General features: G+C 42.1%; 1 protein-coding gene across 4 annotated transcripts in view; it reads left to right on the forward strand.

Moving 5' to 3' along the window:
• PRMT8 (protein arginine methyltransferase 8) overlaps nt 1-21137 on the forward strand; it is a 72530-nt gene that overhangs the window by 1522 nt on the left and 49871 nt on the right. The window lies entirely within an intron of this gene.

Here is a 21137-nt window from a genome sequence, read left to right on the forward strand (position 1 = left end):
TGGGTGGGCCGGGCGGGGGTGAGGCTCCGTGCGGGTTACGGGGAACTGGGAGGGAGATGAAGGTTGGTGCGGCGGCAAGGAAGGGGGACGGTTATTTGCGTGTTTGAGGAGGCTGAAAGGGACAGAGAAGGTCTCTTGCGACAGTACTTTGGCCAGCTCTGAGTGCTCTTCGCCAGGCAGAACGCCGCGGAGCCTTTGCTAGGATTGTTTGGGGGACTTCGGAGTATCCGTGTCTCTGCAGAATCCTGGATATTGGCATGCGGAGCCTCCCGAGGCGGGGGCGGAGGGCGGGAGGTGCATTCCCCCTTGCGCCCGGCTGGCCTGAGCAATGCCGAGAATAGCTTTGCATTGCCTTCGGGCCGAGAGGGTAACCTGCGAGCTCTCAGGTTTTCTGCAAGAAATTCCCCTCCCCCCCCCACCCCTCCCCCGCCGCATTACCTTCGGTTTCCTCAGCCTTTCACATCTCAGCAACATTGGGGCTGAGCAGCCCTTTTCTACTTGTCTAGGGCTGTCTTGACCCCACTGAGACTTCTCTAGGGATGTGTGTGAAGTCTCAGATCTGGAAAAGCATAAGGATGCAGGAGGCAATCCGAGCTTCTCTGTGAGCACGTGAGAAGGAGACAGGCTAAGGTGCAAGAGTATGCCGAACTCCCTGTTTCTATTAATAGACCGCGCCTTGCGCTCTGACAGAACTCTTTAACGCATGGGTAAGCGACATGCAGCACAGACACGTACAGACCCTCGAGGACATTGAACCCCAACCAACTTCAACAGCTTTGCCCAGGCAGCACTGACCCTCCTCCCCAGTTGCCCTGCAGAGGAAATAAAGAACAAAAGCACTACTTCGTTGTGAGTGAGCACATGACTATCCCCCCCTTTATTTTTTAAACATCTCCTCCTTTAAGATAGTCTACCCACTAGGTGTCCTGCTCCGTCATGAATTCCACTTTTCTCTTCCTAATAGCGGGCGCTCTGCTTAACCTTCATAAGTATGCCTCCTTTGCCATGCCAGGTGAAGAGCAGAATTTTCTTAAATGAATGTAATGTAAGCACTAAATCAAAGAACATGTCTGCTGCTACTGTGTTACAACCCTATGGAGTACTGTTTGCAGAAGAGGCATCTATAAATAGCAAGAAGTCTGGCTGCACATCTGTAAACTGTCACAGTACTGACAGCACATATTGCATTAAAGGTCCCTGGATCCTGGGCAGCATTGCAAGGAGAAATGTACGAGCACAGCCAGTTCCTTTCAAAGCCATTTTTCAATGGATGTTCTCTTTAGACAGGGAAAATAGGGTAGAGGAACTCTTTAAATATTCCTTTTGTATTTTAGTTCACTATTAGTACATTTTTGTTGTTTAACTGCCTTTGTCTTTCTGCTTGTGCAATGCTGCATACACTGCAATGTCATTTTATGGAGAAGACTTTCTTAACAAGGACAATTTCATTCCAATGCTGCATACAGGTTAGGAGAATATTAAAATGCCGTGCTTCCTCTCCTCAGAGTATCCATCAGTGACAGACTTGTGAAATGAGAGTGAAAATATTGCAGATTAGGCATATCCTGTTGTGCTTGTACTTTAAAAAAAATCAGAAGAGATACATCGTAACACCTGCCAAGATATTTTCTATTTTATTAATTTTCATACTTGTGATGTTAAGACACAGAAGTGTACCAAGCAAAATATGCCAAGACCTTTGAAGATCTTTCACTTGTCAGTTTTTACATCTATATTTAGCGAAGTCATATGATCCCAGTTTGACCTTCAAATTTGTATTTCTCTAACTTTCTCCTGAAGTTAGCAAAGGTTCTGTGGCAGAAGGAATACAGGACAAAGCATCTCACTTTTGGACTTATCACTGTATGAGAGAAAATTAGGAATTGGTATGAATTTGCTTCATTTGAAACCAATGGGGTATTAGTAATAAGCATGATTTGATACTTACTAAGTTTCTGAATGCCATGGCGATAGGCGTGATGTAAAAAATGTTTGCTATAATGAGAAATGAAGAGTTAAAACATTTAATAAATGGTCAAAATGTCCCACTTCCAAATCCCTCCAAAAACCTTCTCGTTCTTAATCAGATTGATTCAAGCCAATTACTCCTGTTACAACTTCATAGTAAAATTTTTATTATTTTTTTTAAATCTACAACAACTAAGAGCATTACTCAAACTTTTGGTCAAATATGGCAAGTATTCTGTTCCAGCAGTAAGGCAGTTTAAAAAAATACATTAAGACAAAGAACAGACACTGCATGAGACACTTTTTATTCCCTTAACTACCCTCTGATGAACATAGTGCTAGCTCATTAGCCTAAAGAACTTAAAGAAATGATTACAACAAATACAGACAAGGGAAAACCAAAGCTACAGTAAGACAATGCTCAGTGTTTCCTCAAACAAGAATACAAGAGAGAAGAAAAGCAATAGCTCACTAGCATTACTTTCCCGTCAAGGAGGACACCTTGTGTTACCAGGAAACTTACAGAAGTGTGCTCCCATCGTACCAGATTGTACAGATATTTACATTACCAGTATCCCCATAGCCTTATATCTTGATACAAGATATAGTTAAGTGAATGGAAGTGTTGCCACAGGTGCTGTTGGATCTTGGATCAGGCTCAGAATAGTTTTGTAATTTTGTTGTACTGATAACAGCCTGATATCAGTCTGTCTGCCGGAGTTTAAGTGGAACCGGTGGTTTTTTGTATGTGTTTATAGGCAGCCTGAGAGTACACAGGGCTTGGTATAAAAAATAAAAGTCAAGGGGAATAAAACCATAAGTCTTTTCTATTTAGAAGCTTGATGAAAGCCATAGGGGTCCCACTAATAGGAGCTTGCTAGAATGGTTTCAGATCCTTGTTTGGAGTGCGCAGGGAAAAAAATATTCAGAAAATCTTTATTCCCCTTGGCCATCCCATGAACTGCAAGAGAAGTTCCATTGGAACAAAAGCTGTAGAACCTCTCCTCAAGATACAACAAAGATCCTCTGTATGTAAGTCATGAAAGAAGACTTGTCTAAATATAACAGGACTCTTTGCATAAATAACAGATCCAGAATTGTGTTCTCTGCAAATAGTTAAAGGCACTCAGACAGAAAACAAAGTGAAAGAGAATTTTTTCTTTGCAGAACATATGCACAAAGATTCTGCAAAATTCATGGTACTGACCTACTGTATTTTTTGGTTTCTGAGTCTTTTTATTTTAAATGTATTAAATGGAAGCCGTATTAATAGTAGGCCTGATATCAGTGATAGGAAACAAATTGAAAGAAGCGACATTTCAGAAGTGTGCCTTAATTTATCTTGTGAACCTATGCCATGTGAAGGGAATAGCACAAAGTGGCTGGGTCTATGCGCACATCCAACAGATGTATACATCTACACAAAACAGGTTAGCCGCTGACTGAAACAATTCTAGAACCTGAAACTGGGCTGGTTTTGTGCAATGCGAGTGCATAGTAACTTCATAAAAGTCTATTCTTACGCTGAAGATTTCGCAGTGTCTGTAGAGAGAAAAGATGCCTGTTTCACTGCTAAGAATTGAGACATTAGGTAATTTATTAATGGTAGTAAAATGGAGTCCTCCCTGAATTATACAAAGCTGGGTTTTGGTGAGAAAAAAAAAATCTTTTGAAGATTTAGGGTAACAGGCATAATAGACATGCTTCCCCATACAGATGAATATAACTGGTGCAGTACCATGAGATCCAGGTCTGTGAAAGTAAATGCTCTGTTATCAGAAGTGGGAAGATTACAATGTCCTATCTGTATGAAATCCAGCCATACCACTGCTGAGGGGAGAAGAGATTATACAATCTGTTGAAATCATGAGCTTCTGTTTGTCATGAGTAGGTCATGAGTCATGAGTAGGAAGAGGGTTTTCTCCTCCTAAGTTATCAAAGTACAAATGAACAGAAGCAGAACAAGAGCGTGCTTAACAGAGAATGGTGGACTGAATTTATTCAGTAAACATATGTTTTGTTCCTGGCTATTACACTGGATGATCTTGGAGATATAATTTAATCCCTCTGAGCTTTCCCATTCGTACTGTTGAATTCTGTGATTTACTGGTGAAAGGTGCCATAGAATAGTATTATTTGATGTTATTAAATTGCTTAGAACACCGTATATGAATGAACATTAATGAGTGGGTGATGTTTACCCAAGAGAGAAATAGCGCTGCTATGTCGTGTACTTCTTGCACTAACAGAAGTCATGACAGATCTGGCATGGTGTCAGTTAGGTAGCTGAAGACACAGTTTATGACATACCTTTCAGCCTCACTAAGTGGTGTGCCACATGCCTAGGTCACAACTTTGAACGGGAAAAGTTGTGGTAGCTGGTGTGTGCGAGTAGTATAGGTGAGCTACAGAGACCAGACTAGTGCCCATATGCTCTAGATGCTTTGCACTGCTGACAAGGCAGTCAGAAAGCTGACCCATGATGTCAGTGAAGAATCTTTCACTGTGTGTGTAGTCAAATCCCCAAGGGCTATAGAAGCAGGTCTGAGTTAAAGCAGGGAGTATTCCACTTCACCATATTTTGATCCTGTACAATGCTCCTACTAGGACTAATTAGGCTAGTAACAAGGCAGTTCTAATATAGTCATGGAGGCTCTTTTGGTTTCTAGCCAACTCAGGAGTGGGGAGCAAAAATATGACTCTGAGCCATCTTCTCCTACGAACTTCAGCTGTGCAGAACATTAATTTAGCTCAGCTGAAGATCTCAGTGTAGTTAAATACATTACATTCCATTCTCAAATTTAATACTAAAAATTCAAGACATTGACCATAATATTTTGGCCCCATTGAAGAAATAACTTTTGGTTGGCATTAATAATATAAATAGGATCAAAAAATATTTATGCTTAAACAAAGAATAACAGCAACCACTCAAAGCAGAGTTTCAAAATAAAGATACCTTATCCTCTGCCAGCATAGGGTTGTTCTAGTGAACAGCATTTTAGTGTCAAGAAGACTGGTGTTTTTTAGAAAGGGCATGGTTCATCTTGGTGACATCATGGGCCAGATCATATTGTGTCATTGTGGCAATGCTAAAAGTGAGGTTCCATGCTAATGAGCACTTTGTACAGAAGTAATAACTCTTTTTTCCAAGCTCAGTCTGTGAAAAGCACCAAATTCTTCAGAGAAGAGTAGATGACTACCTTTATAGTTGTTCTACCTCCATGCTGAAAGTGAGCTTAGCAAGACTGACTCACTTGCCTTCCAGAGCTTCAGCCTGAGCCTAATTGCGAAAGATGAAGGCTTGTGCCCTTACTGGTACAGACAAAGCAGAGAAATACATAAAGATAAAAAGGCATTCAGCCTAATCTTTTGATAAGATTTCACCTCAGCCTTTCCAAGTTTGCAAAAAAGTTTAGTCCGCTTACAGATGAGGTGATGAACAGCTAAAGGGGGTGAATGATGAAACTAGTTGCTCCCACCTCTGATTCCACAGAATCCTGCTACCTACTGTCCTGTTCAACAGCTTTAATGCCAGCTTTATTTCAGTCTAGATTTTAGGATAAAATGGTATTGTCCTTTCCATATTTTCTTTCTTCTTTGGGAATAACTTCTAAACAACAGAAACAGGAAGCACACATCTCAAGGAAGCAAAGAGGAGATTGCCCACTAAGTGGCTGAGTTGATGGCCACAAGGGTGTCTTCACCATGCCAGAATGGAGCAATTGCTGACTAATCACAGCCTGACTGGCTCCATGGAGTCCCTCAGCATGCTATTGCCTTCAACCTGTTGCACGGGAGCTGAGACAACTTTCTCACTTCTCAGTGACTGTGAGAGGATGGGCACTATATCACTCTTAGTATTTCAGTTTTAAACTGAGATTTAAGAGGTCACCTATGGCCTAGCAGTTCTTCTGTCCTTCTTGTCTTTTTCTGGCCATACAGTTTTTTTTTCATTGCTTCTAATAGCACCAGAAAGCTCAAACCTAGTATCAGACCCCAGAATAATGTGTGACCAAGCCAGGGCCTTCCAACAACAATCTACCAGCCCAAACCTTTTTTGTTGTGGACCTTAATTTCTCACTTAGAAAAGAGGAGAGGAGATCCTGCCATCTGTTTCAGTTTCTAGTTGCGTCCCTGTACTATTCATCAATCCATTGCCCTGAAGCTTCACCCCAACGTGGGATAAAGACCAGCTGCTTATTTTCTTTTCCTTGGTCAAAAATAGGGAAGTAATTAACCCTTCCCATAACTCCTTCTAAACTACTTCTATTTGAGGACCTCATGATTGTGCCCTATATTAGACATTACCCTGTCTGAAGTAGAGGATATGTACTTTTTTTTTTGCTCTCATCTCAGTTACATCAGGATATATGAGGAGTAATGCCACTAAGTCCTTTATAAATAGGGATCACACTCAGTGTCATTGCAGAAACATAGAAGTGTTGATTAGAAAGAGTGTCTACAGAACATCTCATGCAACCTCATGCTCAATGTAGAACAGTCACCAGCATTAGATCGTGGCCATTGCTGTCTCTAGCCAAGTCTCGAAAATCTCCAAGCATGGAGAATCCACTACCTCTGTAGGCAACCGTCCAGTGCTGCACAGACCTCTCAGTGAAAAAGTTTCCTGAACCTCCCAAACAGCAAATTGTGACCTTTGCACCTCGTTATCTCATCTACTGCTATTGAGAAGAGTTTGCCTCAATTTTCTATTTAACTGTCTTTCAAGTACTTGCAGGCTGCTGTTAGATTGTCCCTTAGCCTCCTTTTCCACAAATCAAACAAGTTCAGCACAAAGTAATCTCTCCTTACAGGTCATCTTCTCAGGCCTGTGACCATTTTATTATATAGCACCTTGTTTACCTCCTTTTAACTAAGAACTCTGCAGAAATGTTATGAGAATGAAAAAGAAGAATATTGACAGAAAGAACTTTATAGGAGAAGACTAGCTGACTAAATGCACATGGCCAGGTAGTGTCAATAAAGTGTATTCTGCAGAAATCCCTTGTGAGTGAGCCCAGCTGTGTATCTGGCATGTTTCAATTTGTTATTTTGGGTTAGTAATTTCTTACTTACTTCCCCTAGAAAGAGAGCGGTCAAATCTGAAAAGCAGCACTACTTTTTGCCCACAGTTTGCACCTTGTGTAACTGTACAGCTGGAACAGCTGTTTCAGAAGGAAATCAAATGAGATAGTGTTAGCCGCTTCATAATATAGTTGCCTGCTTAGGAGTCACAGTGTTTAAAACTTAGGAGTAGCTGAATTTACAGGCAGCAGGGGGTGTTCAACAGTCGTTAGGGATGCTCTGCCTATTGTGTTGTTGAGCCTTAAGAAAAGATAAGGGCCCTTTCAGTTCCATTGGCTTCGATATAACCCACAGGTCCTCTGCAAACCTGAAGTGGACCAAGGATGTGAAATAACAAAACTGAGGTACAAGAACAGCTATTGTGCAGAGAAGACAAAAAAGGGAACATATTTTATTGTGCGAGAAAGTATGTTACAGACTAAAATTTCAGCTAAATCCTTTTCTGCTCTGTGTAAGTCTGATGATCTCTTAGATTTCTGGGACTAGAAGTGGCAAACATGAAGTTGCCCTTAAGTAAAAGTCCTGTTCTGGAAAATACTATATTTAGTCATGAAACAGAACATGCTTTGTAAATTTACTGGAGGTCAAAGGTCATAATGAAATTATTTCGTGAATGTGGAAAAGAAAAGGAAGGAGGGAAGAAAGGCAGGAAAGTGGGTGGACAGGTGGGTACAGAAAGAAGAAGAGAGGGACGGAGAGTGAAAAGGGAGGGAGGGAGGAAGGGAGAGGAGGGAGGAAAGATAGGGACATACAGTCAACATCCAGAGAAGCTGCTCATTTCCATAAAAGCAGGAGGAGCAGAAGTATATACTTAAATTTAGTGTCAAAAAGTCACAGAATGACACTGTGACTCCTAAAGGCTGGTCTTAGAGTAAAGACTAAGATGAAGAACACACTGAGTACCTTGGACTTTTCTACATCCTTTATCACCAGGGCCCCTGCCCCATTTAGCAATGGGCCCACATTTTCCCTACCTTCTCTTTTGGTGCCTATGTACTTGCAGAATATTTTCTTGTTGCACTTCATTGTCCTATTGTCAGATTCAACAAATGTCAGGAATCAAGCAACTGTAGGCAGAGGTAGCAGAAGGCCATCAGGAGAGTGAATCAATTCACCCTTTTACAGCCTGTAAATAAGGAAATAATAGGGGGAAATGCAATATGCAACAGTATTCTGAATGAGCAAGACTATGCTATTTTATTGTATTTTTTATTCAATAACTGCCTTAACATTGTGAGCATTTGTCATTTCAGCCACACAGAAAAGTATGCAGTTCCTTAAAGACACATTAATATGCTTACTTACAATGTGTATGTGTCTTTATACATAGAATTATAGAGTCATAGAATCATCTAGGTTGGAAGGGACCTTTAAGATCATTGAGTCCAACCATCAACCTAACACTGACAAAACCACAACTAAACCATGTCCCTAAGCACCACGTCTGCCTGTCTTTTAAATACCTCCAGGGATGGTGATTCTACCACTTTCCTGGGCAACCTGTTCCAATGTTTGATAACCCTTTCTGTGAAGAAATTTTTCCTAATATCCATCCTAACCCTCCCCTAGCATAACTTGAGGCCATTTCCTCTTGTCCTGTCGCTTGTTACTTGGGAGAAGAGACCGACCCCCTGCCTCCCTACAACCTCCTTTCAGGTAGTTGTAGAGAGTGATAAGGTCTCCCCTCAGCCTCCTTTTCTCCAGACTAAACAATCCCAGCTCCCTCAGCCGCTCCTCATAAGACTTGTTCTCCAGACCCCTCACCAGCTTCATTGCCCTTCTCTGGACTCACTGCAGCACCTCAATGTCTTTCCTGTAGAGAGGGGCCCAAAACTGAACACAGTATTCAAGGTGCGCCCTCACCAGTGCCGAGTACAGGGGGATGATCGCTTCCCCAGTCCTACTTTCCACACTATTCCTGATAGAGGTCAGGATGCTGTTGGCCGCCTTGGCCATCTGGGCACAGTGCTGGCTCATATTCACCCATCAGTCGACAAACACACCCAGGCCCTTTTCTGCTGGGCAGCTTTCCAGCCACTCTTCCCCATGCCTGTAGCGCTGCCTGGGGTTTTTGTGACCCAAGTGCAGGACCTGGCGCTAGGCCTTGTTGAATCTCATACCATTGGCCTATCAATCCAGCCTTTCCAGATCCCTCTGTAGAGCCTTCCTACCCTCAAGCAGATCAACACTCCTACCTATCTTAGTGTGGTCTGCAAACATACTGAGGGTGCACTTGATGCCCTTGTCAAGATCACTGATAAAGATACTAAATAGAACCGGCCCCAGTAGCCCTGGGGAACACCACTTGTGACCAGCTGCCAGCTGATTTAACTCCATTCACCACCACTCCATGGGCCCAGCCTTCCAGTCAGTTTTTTACCCAGCGAAGAGTACGCCTATCCAAGCCATGGGCAGCCAGTTTCTCCAGGAGAATGCTGAAGGAAATGGTGTCAAAGGCTTTACTAAAATCCAGGTAAACAACATCCACAGCCTTTCCCTCATCCATCAAGCGGGTCACCTTGTCATAGAAGGAGATCAGGTTTTCAAGCAGGACCTGCCTTTCATGAACCCATGCTGACTGGGGCTGATCACCTGGTTGTTCTGCATGTGCCCTGTAATGGTACTCAGGATGATCTGTTCCATAACCTTCCCTGGCACCAAGGTCAGACTGACAGATTCTCTGCAGATTCTCCTTCTGGCCCTTCTTGTGGATGGGCATCACATTTGCTAACCTCCAGTCAACTGGGACCTCTCCAGTTAGCCGGGACTGATGATAAATGATGGAAAGTGGCTTGGTGAGCACTTCCACCAGCTCTCTCAGTATCCTGGGGTGGACCCCATCTGGCCCCATAGACTTGTGGATGTCTAAGTGCTGTAGCAGGTCACTCAGATTTCCCTTTGGACTATGGGGGCTTCATTCTGCTCCCCGCCCCATCTACTAGCTCAGGGGTCTGGGTACTCGGGGAACAACTGGTCCTACTACTAAAGACTGAGGCAAAGAAGGCATTAAGTACCTCAGCCTTTTCCTCATCTTTTGTCACTATGTTTCCACCCCCATCTAATAAAGGATGGAGATTATCCTTAATCCTCCTTTTATTGGTAATATATTTATAGAAACTTTTTTATTGTCCTTAACTTTAGAAGCCAGGTTAATTCTTTTTTCCTGATGGCTCATTTTTTGGCGCATGGGGATGGCCTGCTCCTGCAACTTTAAGACATCCTTCTTGAAAAATATCCAGCCTTGCTGGACTCCTTTGCCCTTCAGGACTGCCTCCCAAGGGTCTCTGTCAATAAGGCTCCTGCAAAGACCAAAGTTCACTCTCCAGAAGTCCATGGTGGCAGTTCTGCTGACCCCCCTCCTTGCTTCTGCAAGAATTGAAAACTCTGTCATTTCATGATCACTATGCCCAAGATGGCCTCCAGCCGTCACATCCCCAACAAGTCCTTCTCTGTACACAAACAACAGGTCCAACAGGACACCTTCCCTAGTCGGCTCCCTCAATATCTGTATCAGGAAGATACACATGCCAGGAACCTCCTGGACTGTTCCCTCTCAGCTGTACTGTATTCCCAGCAGATATCTGGTAAGTTAAAGTCCCCCATGAGGACAAGGGCTAGTGATCATGAGACTTCTCCCAGCTGCTTATAGAATATTTTGTCTGCCTCTTCATCCTGGTTGTGCCATCTATAACAGACTCCCATGATGATATCTGCCTTGTTGGCCCTCCCCCTAATTCTTACCCATGAACACTCAACCCTGTTGTCACCATCATTAAGTTTTAGACATTCATAACACTCTCTAATATACAGGGCCACCCCACCACCTCTCCTTCCTTGTCTATCCCTTCTGAAGAGTTTATAGCCATCCATTACAGTACTCCACCACGTTTCCGTGATGGCAACTACGTCACAGTTTTTCCTGCTGCACAATGGCTTCCAGCTTCTCCTGTTTATTGCCTATGCTGCATGCATTAGTGTAGAAGCACTTCAGGTGCTATTGGTCCCACCACCTTTTTGCAGTGAGAAGCCCTAATTTCTACCTGAAAACTATGGTTTCAGGTATGGCGTTAGAAACTATGGCATGGTTGTAGTTTCTAACCCATCAGTGACCCTCACATCTCTGCTGCTGCATGGATCTCCATCCCCTACCTTCACTGAGTCAGCAGACCAAGGGACCTCACTAGCATACTGTTCCATGAACATTGGCACACCCCAGGCTTACCTCTAAAGAGCCTGGTTTCATCCCCTTTCCCCTTCAAATCTATGTGTATATATATACATATGCATATATACATATACACATACAATGTTTTATATTTACATAAATTCAAACTGCTTATTGTGCTGTGACTTTCATTTCTTTGTGCACCCAGGTTGTCATGTTATTAGAACGAGGTCAGAGAAGACAGTACTGTGCCAATGTGGGCTCATATACTGTAAAATGATAAAACCTGGTTAAAGTCTTATACCACATAAATAGTTTATATATATATATATATATATTTCTCTGTTGACAGAGAAACTCTATGTTTAAAAAGGCAGTTTCACAGTGTCATTGTTCAACCCCAGCCGTCAACTAGGACCACACAGCCACTTGCTCACACCCCTCCACCCCCAATAGGGTAGGGAGGAGAGGGATAAAAGGAAGGGGAAAAAACCCCAAAACCTCATAGGTTGAGATAAAGACAGTTTAATAGAACAGTAATGGAAAAGAAAAAAATAATAATGTTAATAATGGTAAAAGAATATATAAAATAAAGTGATACAACACAAATCGCTTTCACCACCCGAGGATCTGTTCCCCAGCCTATCCCAAGCAGTGATCGTGGATTCCTGCCCCCCAGCCAACCCCCATTTATATACTGAGCATGTCGTCTATGGTATGGAATATTCCTTTGACCAGCTTGTCCTGTATATGCTCCCTCTCAGTTTCTATGGCAGGATGAAAAAGTCCTTGAATTAGTGTAAACATTACTTGCCAACAACTAAACCAATATGTGTTAACAACATTATTCTCATACTAAATCCAAAACACAGCAGCTACTTGGAAGAAAATTAACTCTATCCCAACTGTAACCAGGACACACAGAAAAGTGCTAGCTTTTCATTCAATAACATCCTTTGTATTCATTGTCTTCCACTGTACGGGTGTTCTGACAAAATTCAGTTTAGTTGTCTAATTCTAATTTAGTTCTCTAATTAGGAGAATTACAGGAATATATAGCCTTCCATTTCAAGTTGAAATAACAATCTCACATTTCAATTACAGTGCTAACAAAGCTCTAAAGTAAGTTTAAATTCAACTAACCTCGTGAGCAGCTAGAAATACAAACTCCCAATTCAGAAAGGGAGCATTTAAAAATACCCATCTGTTTCACTTTAGATCACTTCCAAGCATTCACACCTTTGATTCAGCAATTAAATGTAACTGGTTTTGTTTTCTTAAATTCTGTAACACCTACACATCTCAGAGGTCAGAGAATAAGGCAGCACACTTGCAAGTCAGTAAAACTCAATTAAAATGCATAAAATACAGTTTAGTTACTCTCACAGAAGTCATTGATTTGAACATCTTTGCCAGTAAGAATACATTGAGAAATATGTAAAAGCCTGGTTCTCAAAAATGTATTTTCTAAAAACCTCTTCAGAAATTTAGACACTGTTACTATCGTTCCCTCTGAGTCACTCTGTTCAACCACCTTTCACCATCCCCAGAGAATCTCTTGTATGTAGAATATATTCCTCTCAATAGTACAAAGCAATTATTTATTGTCTAACATATCAAAGGCAGTTGGGGTCAACAAGTTATTAGGCAAAGCACTAATATGCTTATCATTCCTAACATAAGACACACAGAGTCTTTGCTGGCCAGGTAATCATGAAGCAGGTGGTGAAGGGTCAGATTCTTCTGCTGCTGGGAACGTTCATGTTGTTTCATGTTGCTTCATGTTCATACTTCATGTTGCTGTTGCCATCTTTAGACTCCCTTAGCATGTTATATCTCTTCACATGACTGTTTTTTCTTCCTGAATCCTTGAACTTAAAATTTGTATTTCACCTTATTTTATCTTTAATGGCTCTATGCTACAGGACTTGTCAAAACTCTGTCTTACAATTTAGAATTTGTCTCATAAGCCTGAGCCAGGGTTACACATCTGGGCACTGATGAACCCCTAGGAGGAGAGGTTGGAGGCTACAGAGAGTGGGGTGCAGCAACTAGGAAGACACTGAGCTGAATGGGTACTTCTTAAAACCATAGGTGTAAATTTCTGAATATTTCTCTGCCTACATACTGTTAAGTGATGTAAAAAGCTTGTCCCGCCTCCTCCAGCCCAGGACCTCTCCTGCCTGGCCACTGGAGCCCAACCTGGTGCCCTGGGGACTCAGGGCCTCTGCCCAGACTGAAGGACATGGCTGACGCTTTCCTGTTTGCAGGTTCAGCCAGTGACATGGCTACGCATGTATCCCAGACACACACACAGAGGACACCAACATGGCCAGTCACACAGGCTTCCACAGACAAGGCACTGCCGTCAAAAACCCCTACATACAGGACTCACGTAAAAGACAATCCACAGACAGCCAAGCCCATGCTTCCTCTTCAGTGGGTGGAGGCAGAAGGTCACTAGTGCAGGCACACACACATCCCCACTTTCCAGGTTCACAAGCACACACGCATGTTTGTGGATCCCTTAATTACCGGCATGGCCCCTCTGCCCACTCAGCACTGGGCCTGGATCCTGGGCCCCCTTACCCACCCCACAGGGACCTGATTGCCATCTGGTCCAGCTTGGTGCTCACTGCAAACACACAGCACTCACACATTCGTTCTTCATGCACTCCACATTCACAAATTGCCCCGGGCATACCAGCACAGACCCTCTGCCTGGGGACCCTGGTCTGGACCTTAGGCCACCCCCAGCCACTGGCTAGTCTGGCATAAAGTTCGCTGGTGAATACGCACCGCACGCCCCAGGCACACCAGAACTGGGGAAGGCACAGACTCTCCCCCCAGCAGCCAGCACCAGGCACACAGGCAGTGGCCCGTGACCCCGGTCCAGCGGTGCTGAGCTCCTCGCTTGCCTCACTCACGCTGGTTTTGGGAACAGACGCTGTTCCCGCCCTGGTGGCTGGGAGTTCAAGATCCCCACCGGCTCCAGTAGCTGACATGGAGACCTCCCTCACTCCATTCACTGGTACCACAGGCCAGGGGCCCTGGTCTGACCCCGGGAGCTGGTACCAAATTTCCCTCACGCACACACAGGTCTCACCGGTAGCCGGCACTGAGTCCACATGGGACAGAGAGCGAGCACACGCAGAGGGATGCTTAAGAAAAGATTTAATAGGAAGATACAAGAAGCTAGGCCGGACTGCAGTGATCAGGCATGGTTGTACCTTGTGGATTAACTGTGACAAATATGGATAATGTATTAAGTCATTAAAGTCTTAAAAAATAAGATATCTCTTTCGCTTCATTTAGAATCTCAAAGCAATAGTAATCATGAAGTCACTGTTACGCTCTTCATTATGTATCATCAAGACCTGTCTTCCTTCAAAGCTGAAGTTATAGCCCTACATAAATCCATGACCAGTGCAATCCTGCAAGGACAGAAATAAATGCTACAAGTACCTAGTTAAGGTGACAATTTTCAACAGGATTTAGCAGTTCTGAATTGTACTGTGTGCACAGAATAGCTGTTGTATAAAGAATAAGAACAGTTTTCTAGCAGCTAGTTTCTCCTAAGTCATTAGCAATACATTTTTCTATAAGATATGTCATGATAATGAATATCAATATTAAACATATTCTATAAAGCACTATTTATATTTTCCAGGCCATATGTTATATTTAGGGCCTCTTGACTGCATCTGACATTTGTCATTGCTTGCAAACTTTTCAGAGGTGTGAAAGTCTAATCCCAATTAAAAACACAAAGACCACTGGGGGTCAAATTTTCTCTTGAAAGCTACTACCACTTACAGCTCCACTAAGGGGACTGTGAGTTATAAGTTTATAGGAAGAGCGAAATAACAACAGAGAAATGATATTTTTTTCGAGAAAGAGGAAATCTGGTATGTGATTCCTGTTTCTGCCTGTTTCCTTGTTTGGTGATCTCAAATCATAAAATAGTTCAAACACTGATTTTACATCCAAATAAATTTGAATAAGCAAATCAAGGCTGGAGAAATAGGCTGATGGGAACCTCGTGAAGTTCAACAAGGGGAAGTGCAAAGTACACATGTGCACAAGCTAATGCACAAGCTCATGCACAAGTATATGCTGGGGGCCACCCAACTGAAAGCAGCTTTGCAGAAAAGGACCTGGGCATCCTGGTGGATGCGAGGTTGAACAGGACACAGAAACGTGCCCTTGCTGTAAAGAAGGCTAATGATATCCTCGGTTGCACTAGACAAAGGAGGTTAAGGAAAGTGATCCTTCCCCTTTATTCAGCACTGGGGAGGCCACACCTGGAGTTCTGTGTCCAGTTCTGGTCTCCTCAGTACAGGAGAGACATGGACATACTGGAGAGAGTCCAACAAAGGGCCACAAAGATGATTGAGGGACTGAAGCATCTCTCATATGAGGAGAGGCTGAGAGAGCTGTGAATGTTTAGCCTAGAGAAGAGAAGGCTCAGGGGGATCTCATTAATGTATATAAATACCTGAAGGGAGGATGCAAAGAGGATGGAGACAGGCTCTTTTCTGTGGTGCCCAGTGACAAGAGACAATAGGCACAAACTGAAACACAGGAGGTTCCATCTGAACATCGGGAAATACTTTTTTACTGTGAGGATGACAGAGCACTGGCACAGGTTGCCCAGGGAGGTTGTGGAGGTATTCAAAAGCCATCTGGATGTAGCCCTGGGCAACTGGCCTGTTGTGGCCCTGCTTGAACACGGGTTGGACCAGATGACCTCCTGAGGTCCCTTCCAACCATAACTGTTCTGTGATTCTGTGATTCAGTGAAATCAAACACAAGATATAAATGAAATTAGAAAGCTATGATCTATGTGTATACTTTTCATGCATTGCATTCTTTTTCTTTCTTTGGTTGATATTTAAAAAATATGGCAAATTTAGGAATCTGTAGCAAAGGAACACAGACCTCGGGTTTCCTCAAACATTCAGTCCTGTGAAATGCTGAATATGTTCACATCTCTATTGACTATGTTTTCTTTTACACCTCATGAACTGAGGTCTCAATAAAATGAAAAGAACCAACTATTTATTACAGTTGCTGGATTGTAGTCTGCACAATCCAGAACAAAGGAAATCAAGACAATTAATTACTTAATGTATTTGCCAACAATTCTATACTTAGTTTTTATCACTTTGCATTAGTTTAAGTCTTTTAACTGCTGGATATGACTTTACTATCTCTGACGCCAATTTAAGATCAAAATCTCACTTAGTCATCTGCTTATAGTGAGATATCCTAGGTAGAATAAAGATGGTATTATTTATTTGGACATTTTTAAGGAGGTAGGGGAAATGCTGTTGTCAGTTTCCTTTGTTCTTCCTTCGTCTTTTAATCATTCAGATCTTTCTTCATGTTATGGTCTTCAAAAGAAACCTTATTCCTTGTGATGTACAATTTGTGTCACTTGTGCTGCTGGTGGCAGAACAGTGCATTCCTCTGACTCGCATCACGCTTCAGAGTTCTGCTGAAAATTACTATGCTGTCAGTAAAAGGAGAAAAGTAAGCACTGTTTTTAAATTGGTGCTGAATGGTTTTACCTCCAGTGATTCAGTATCTCAAGAAAACCCACTTTTAAAAGCCTTTTGCAATATTTAAGTTCCTGAAAAGGTTCAAGAGTTATTCAAGTCACTTTATTGGGATCTTCTTGATGGCAGTAATTTGTTTTCCATGCTATTTTAACAAATATGCACAACTCATTGGTTAGGGTCTTGATGTTATCTATCATTGGATCAACAAATCTTTATTATTTTCTATTGTTATTATGTTACTTTACATGGGTGAACTAGGACCTGGATTCTGCTCACATAAATTCAAATGCTTTAACAAGATGTCTGAGTTGGTGGCCTACTTGTCCTGTCTAATCAACAGAGACAAACACCTCTGAATGGCAACTCTGCCCATCTCAAACCCGAATCATACCTAAAAGAATCCTCTTTCTTTCTATGGATCATTGACAGAGCCTAGAGTGGCTCAGCTGCCAACCTTCAGTAATATTAAGACACAAAACACAGTGTTTTTTCATTTGTATGACATTCCTGAAAACATATTCCCCTGATTCATAGTCCTATGGAAAATCCCATTTTTTTCTGCTTTTCACGTTTTTAGAATCTTCTTCCTGTCAGAAAGCTCTTCCTCCCAATTAATTCTGAATGTGCTGCCAGTTCAGAAGTGAGAGCTGATTCTTCTTCTCCTTTATCCCACTCAGCTGCCAGTCATTCCATGAACAGGAGAAATATTTAAAGAAACAGGATCCCAAGAGGCTTGATATGTTCCAAAAAGGAAAAAAAAAAAAGCACCTTTCCACATCAATAAAACCTTGAATCTTCTCCCACTCTCCATGTTAACTTATTGTAGCTTCCAACAACCACCACTAGACAGGCTGGGAAAGAGGTTTCTTTCTTGGGAATGAGGTATGAGTAGTACTGGAGTGAGTCAAATGCTGTTCTTGTGATCCTGAGATTCATGAAAAAGATAAATCAGCTTTGGCAGATCTGAATACAGTGACATGGCCAGCAGCAGGCTATAGGGAAACACTATTTTTACTTCTATTTTTTTTTTCTCTCTTCTGTTTTTTTTTTTCCTATTCCTTAAATCATGTTAATGTTCAGAAAACTAGCAAGCAAAAATTTCAGTCCTATCCTTTGCTCACAGACCTCTTAGACAATGCACAGATTTTGATGGATTTTTTTTTTCCTTTGGCCTATCCTTGAGCACGTCACAAGGCAAGAGAAACTGAAGGCCTGTTCCACCACTGGAACACAGATGGGGCTGGTGCAATAAAGAATTTTGCATTGCTGTACATCATGCTGTGCGCATACTGTGGCTAAAGAACAATAATGCCAACTTTGTATGTGGAAAGGTGATAAGCCTGGCTAAAAAAAGACACTGAATTTGCGTCAGTGCATTCCTTTTATAGGCCTTTCAGTACTCAGAAACTTTTACTGAGTGTTTTCAAGGTTTCTTGACAACTGTGAATAGTAAAAACCTTTGTAAAGCTGAGATTCACTCTAAGCTTTTCAGGTTAAGAAAAGTCACATGAATCAGCGCAAATCACAGGTCAGAAGCACTTTAATCAGAGAACATCAGTCTTTATGGTAATCAACTGATTTACACAGTATCAATGCAAGACTATTTTGAACAGAAGCCCAGTTACACAGGTCTTTCTACTGTCAGTTGCATTTTCTGCTCATGTTGTCTCTAGTAATTTCCGTTTTGCTCTACAGTTCTTCTAAGTGACAATGCTTCTTCAGTCTGTAGTGATTCTACACCAATCATTTGAATTACTTCTCTATTACTGCATAAGTAAAGGGGAAGATGATCCACTCTTGCATGTACATGCAATTCTTGCTGCCCTTGTGCTCTAGTGAATGCACTAGGCAGAGACAAAGCTTTTCACAAGAAGGAGGAATCAGGACCCACACAGGATGTCAACAGAAAAGCATGAAAGGGTGTGTGGGAGCTACAGAAATGGCATAGCGGAATGTAGGCTGCACTTGCATGCCTGAGACGTGCAGGAAGGATTCAGCTTCAGCCGACACGGTGTGGTGCAAGTAGCAGTTGCTTGTTGCAAAGAGGCACTGACAACTGTCAGGATAGTCACAGGTTGGATTTTGTGGACAAAGCATTCTACATTGTCTACATAAATCAGGCAAGGGTTTCCATTCAGCCTTAGCCAGCATGCACACGCTGTCAGCACACAGTAACATATGCTGCCTTATGAATCAGCACCAATGGAAGACTGAGACAAAACACCCAACCCCTTATGAAAATGGCAACAGCAAGAAAGGGAAAGCAAATGGTAACAGCAAAAGCCAGGATAGAGACAGCCCCTTAATGAATAGCAATGGAGGTGGTTCAAGGTAGACTGTGATATTTTAACTAACCTGAAACCATTCAGTATAAAACTCATACAGTCTCATTCCAAAGTAAGCCTGGAGAGGGAAAAGAAGATGCACTCTTCATTGTAAATCTTAAGGGGAAGTGTCTTCCTGAACTTACAAGTGCCCAAGAGAGAATAGATTCATAACTTTCCTCCCGCCATTCACTTAACCATGCTTGTGAGGCAGAAAAGCTACTATTTTTGTTTTAGCAGTTAGGGCTCTTGAGCACAAGTTAAAGGCTTTCTGCCAGTTTTCGCCCAATGATTTTTTCCTTCACGTCCAGTAAAAGGGCCCTTCGCATCTGGTAAAAATAAAGCTTTGAATGTCCTCACAAGAATTTTATTCCAATGATTACAAATGAAAATACTAGTTACAGATAGGTGTTAGAGTCCAATACTCTCTCCACCAGTTTCTTTTAGATATTCCATGCATGGACGGTTTAACGTTAAATATCGAACGTCTTATTAATGTCTTATTTGAAGACAGTTATGTTACATAGGATTTCTGATTTAGTAGAGTGATACAAAATACACTGAAAACACAATACAAATGTAAGTTACACTTAGCAAAATATAGGAATTCGAGTTACAGTTCAATCATAACACCAATGTGATTCCCATTACTAGTTTTTGTAATATGCTCACTGTCATAATGCTGGGTGTCTCTAGTCATCAGGAAGCAATATGTGAGTTGAAAGCAGCCCAAGTCCATTGCTGTTGTCCCAAAGTGTGCTTTGGGACAACACTCTCATTGAAATTATTCTGTTAGTTGTTCAACTTCCCCCACGCAAGCCTGGCTAACTCAGGGAGATATTCACACTCTTTTAATGAACTCAGGGAGAAATATTTAAACCACCAGCTGATCCACTCAAGTGTTGATAGCTGCTTATTTGAAACAAAGGCCACCATTTAGTCCTCTTTGTGTTGAGATAATGTCAGCTTCTTTGCAACAGCTGTGGTCAGTCACACCCTGCATTATTCTCCGAGTTTCATGTGCACATCTCCCTTTGACCATCTCCAGTGAGCCTTCTTTCATTGTAGGGTTTCATTCAGAGAGTCCCATTCCACCTGTAGGAGTTTAGACAGTCACAAGAGGATGCAATACTCTAACAACTCACGCTAAGAGATGGCTGACTCCAAAGTCACTCAGTGACATGGACTTAAAATCAATACAGGGAACAAAAAACCTGTCTGTCTGGTTATGACAGGTAATAAAGATAAAATCTGTGCTATAACATATTAAGATCCAGTGAGCTACAGCTCCAAAGGAAGTGGCAAAGTTTGCTCTGTGCAGGGAAACAGACTATTTTTTGCTAATTGACAAATGAAAGTGCCAAATATGGGATTTCTATTAAATGTTGGTGCCTGTTTGCTGGTGGTTCTGAAGCTGCACTGAACTGTAAATCAGTGTGCTGATTTTCTCTGGCACTTGAGCTCAGGTGCTGCCATTTCTCAGTCTTGATCTTCTTTCTGTCCTCATTTATCCTGCTGAGGTTAAAAAGTAATAATGGATAAACCTGGATACCTCTTAGCAGAGACCTCCTCTAGAGCTGAACTACATCTGAAACTACACTGATCAAAAGTTTGGCTAGGACATGGAGTAGGTGATCAATTGGAAATTTTTTTCCCCTCCCCCATCCTAAAGCTCAGTAAAGCCTATAGCATATAATGTCTTCCTGGAACTGTTGTGAAATATCTGAAGCTCAGTGAAGAGGCGAAGAGAATGACTGGGATATCAGATGCAAAGTGACTTTCAGGCATCAGTGCATTAGAAATTTGCTAAGCAGAGGAGAGCTTCCATTAACTTTTCTGCTAATTTAAGAAAATAATTTGTACATCTAGAATACTCTGGTTATTTTTGTTAGTAATTAGCCTCTAAAAATAGCACAGCTCTACTTTTTCATGTGAATTTCAGCTTACCGCCTGATACTGAGAAAGGGCCTAAAAATAACTGGTTTTGTAGTTGATTAGCACTTTCTGGTTCTTGTTCTCTATGTCACT

The sequence above is a fragment of the Larus michahellis genome, chromosome 1, assembly GCF_964199755.1.
Source record: "Larus michahellis chromosome 1, bLarMic1.1, whole genome shotgun sequence".
In the NCBI taxonomy this organism is placed as follows: Eukaryota; Metazoa; Chordata; class Aves; order Charadriiformes; family Laridae; genus Larus; species Larus michahellis.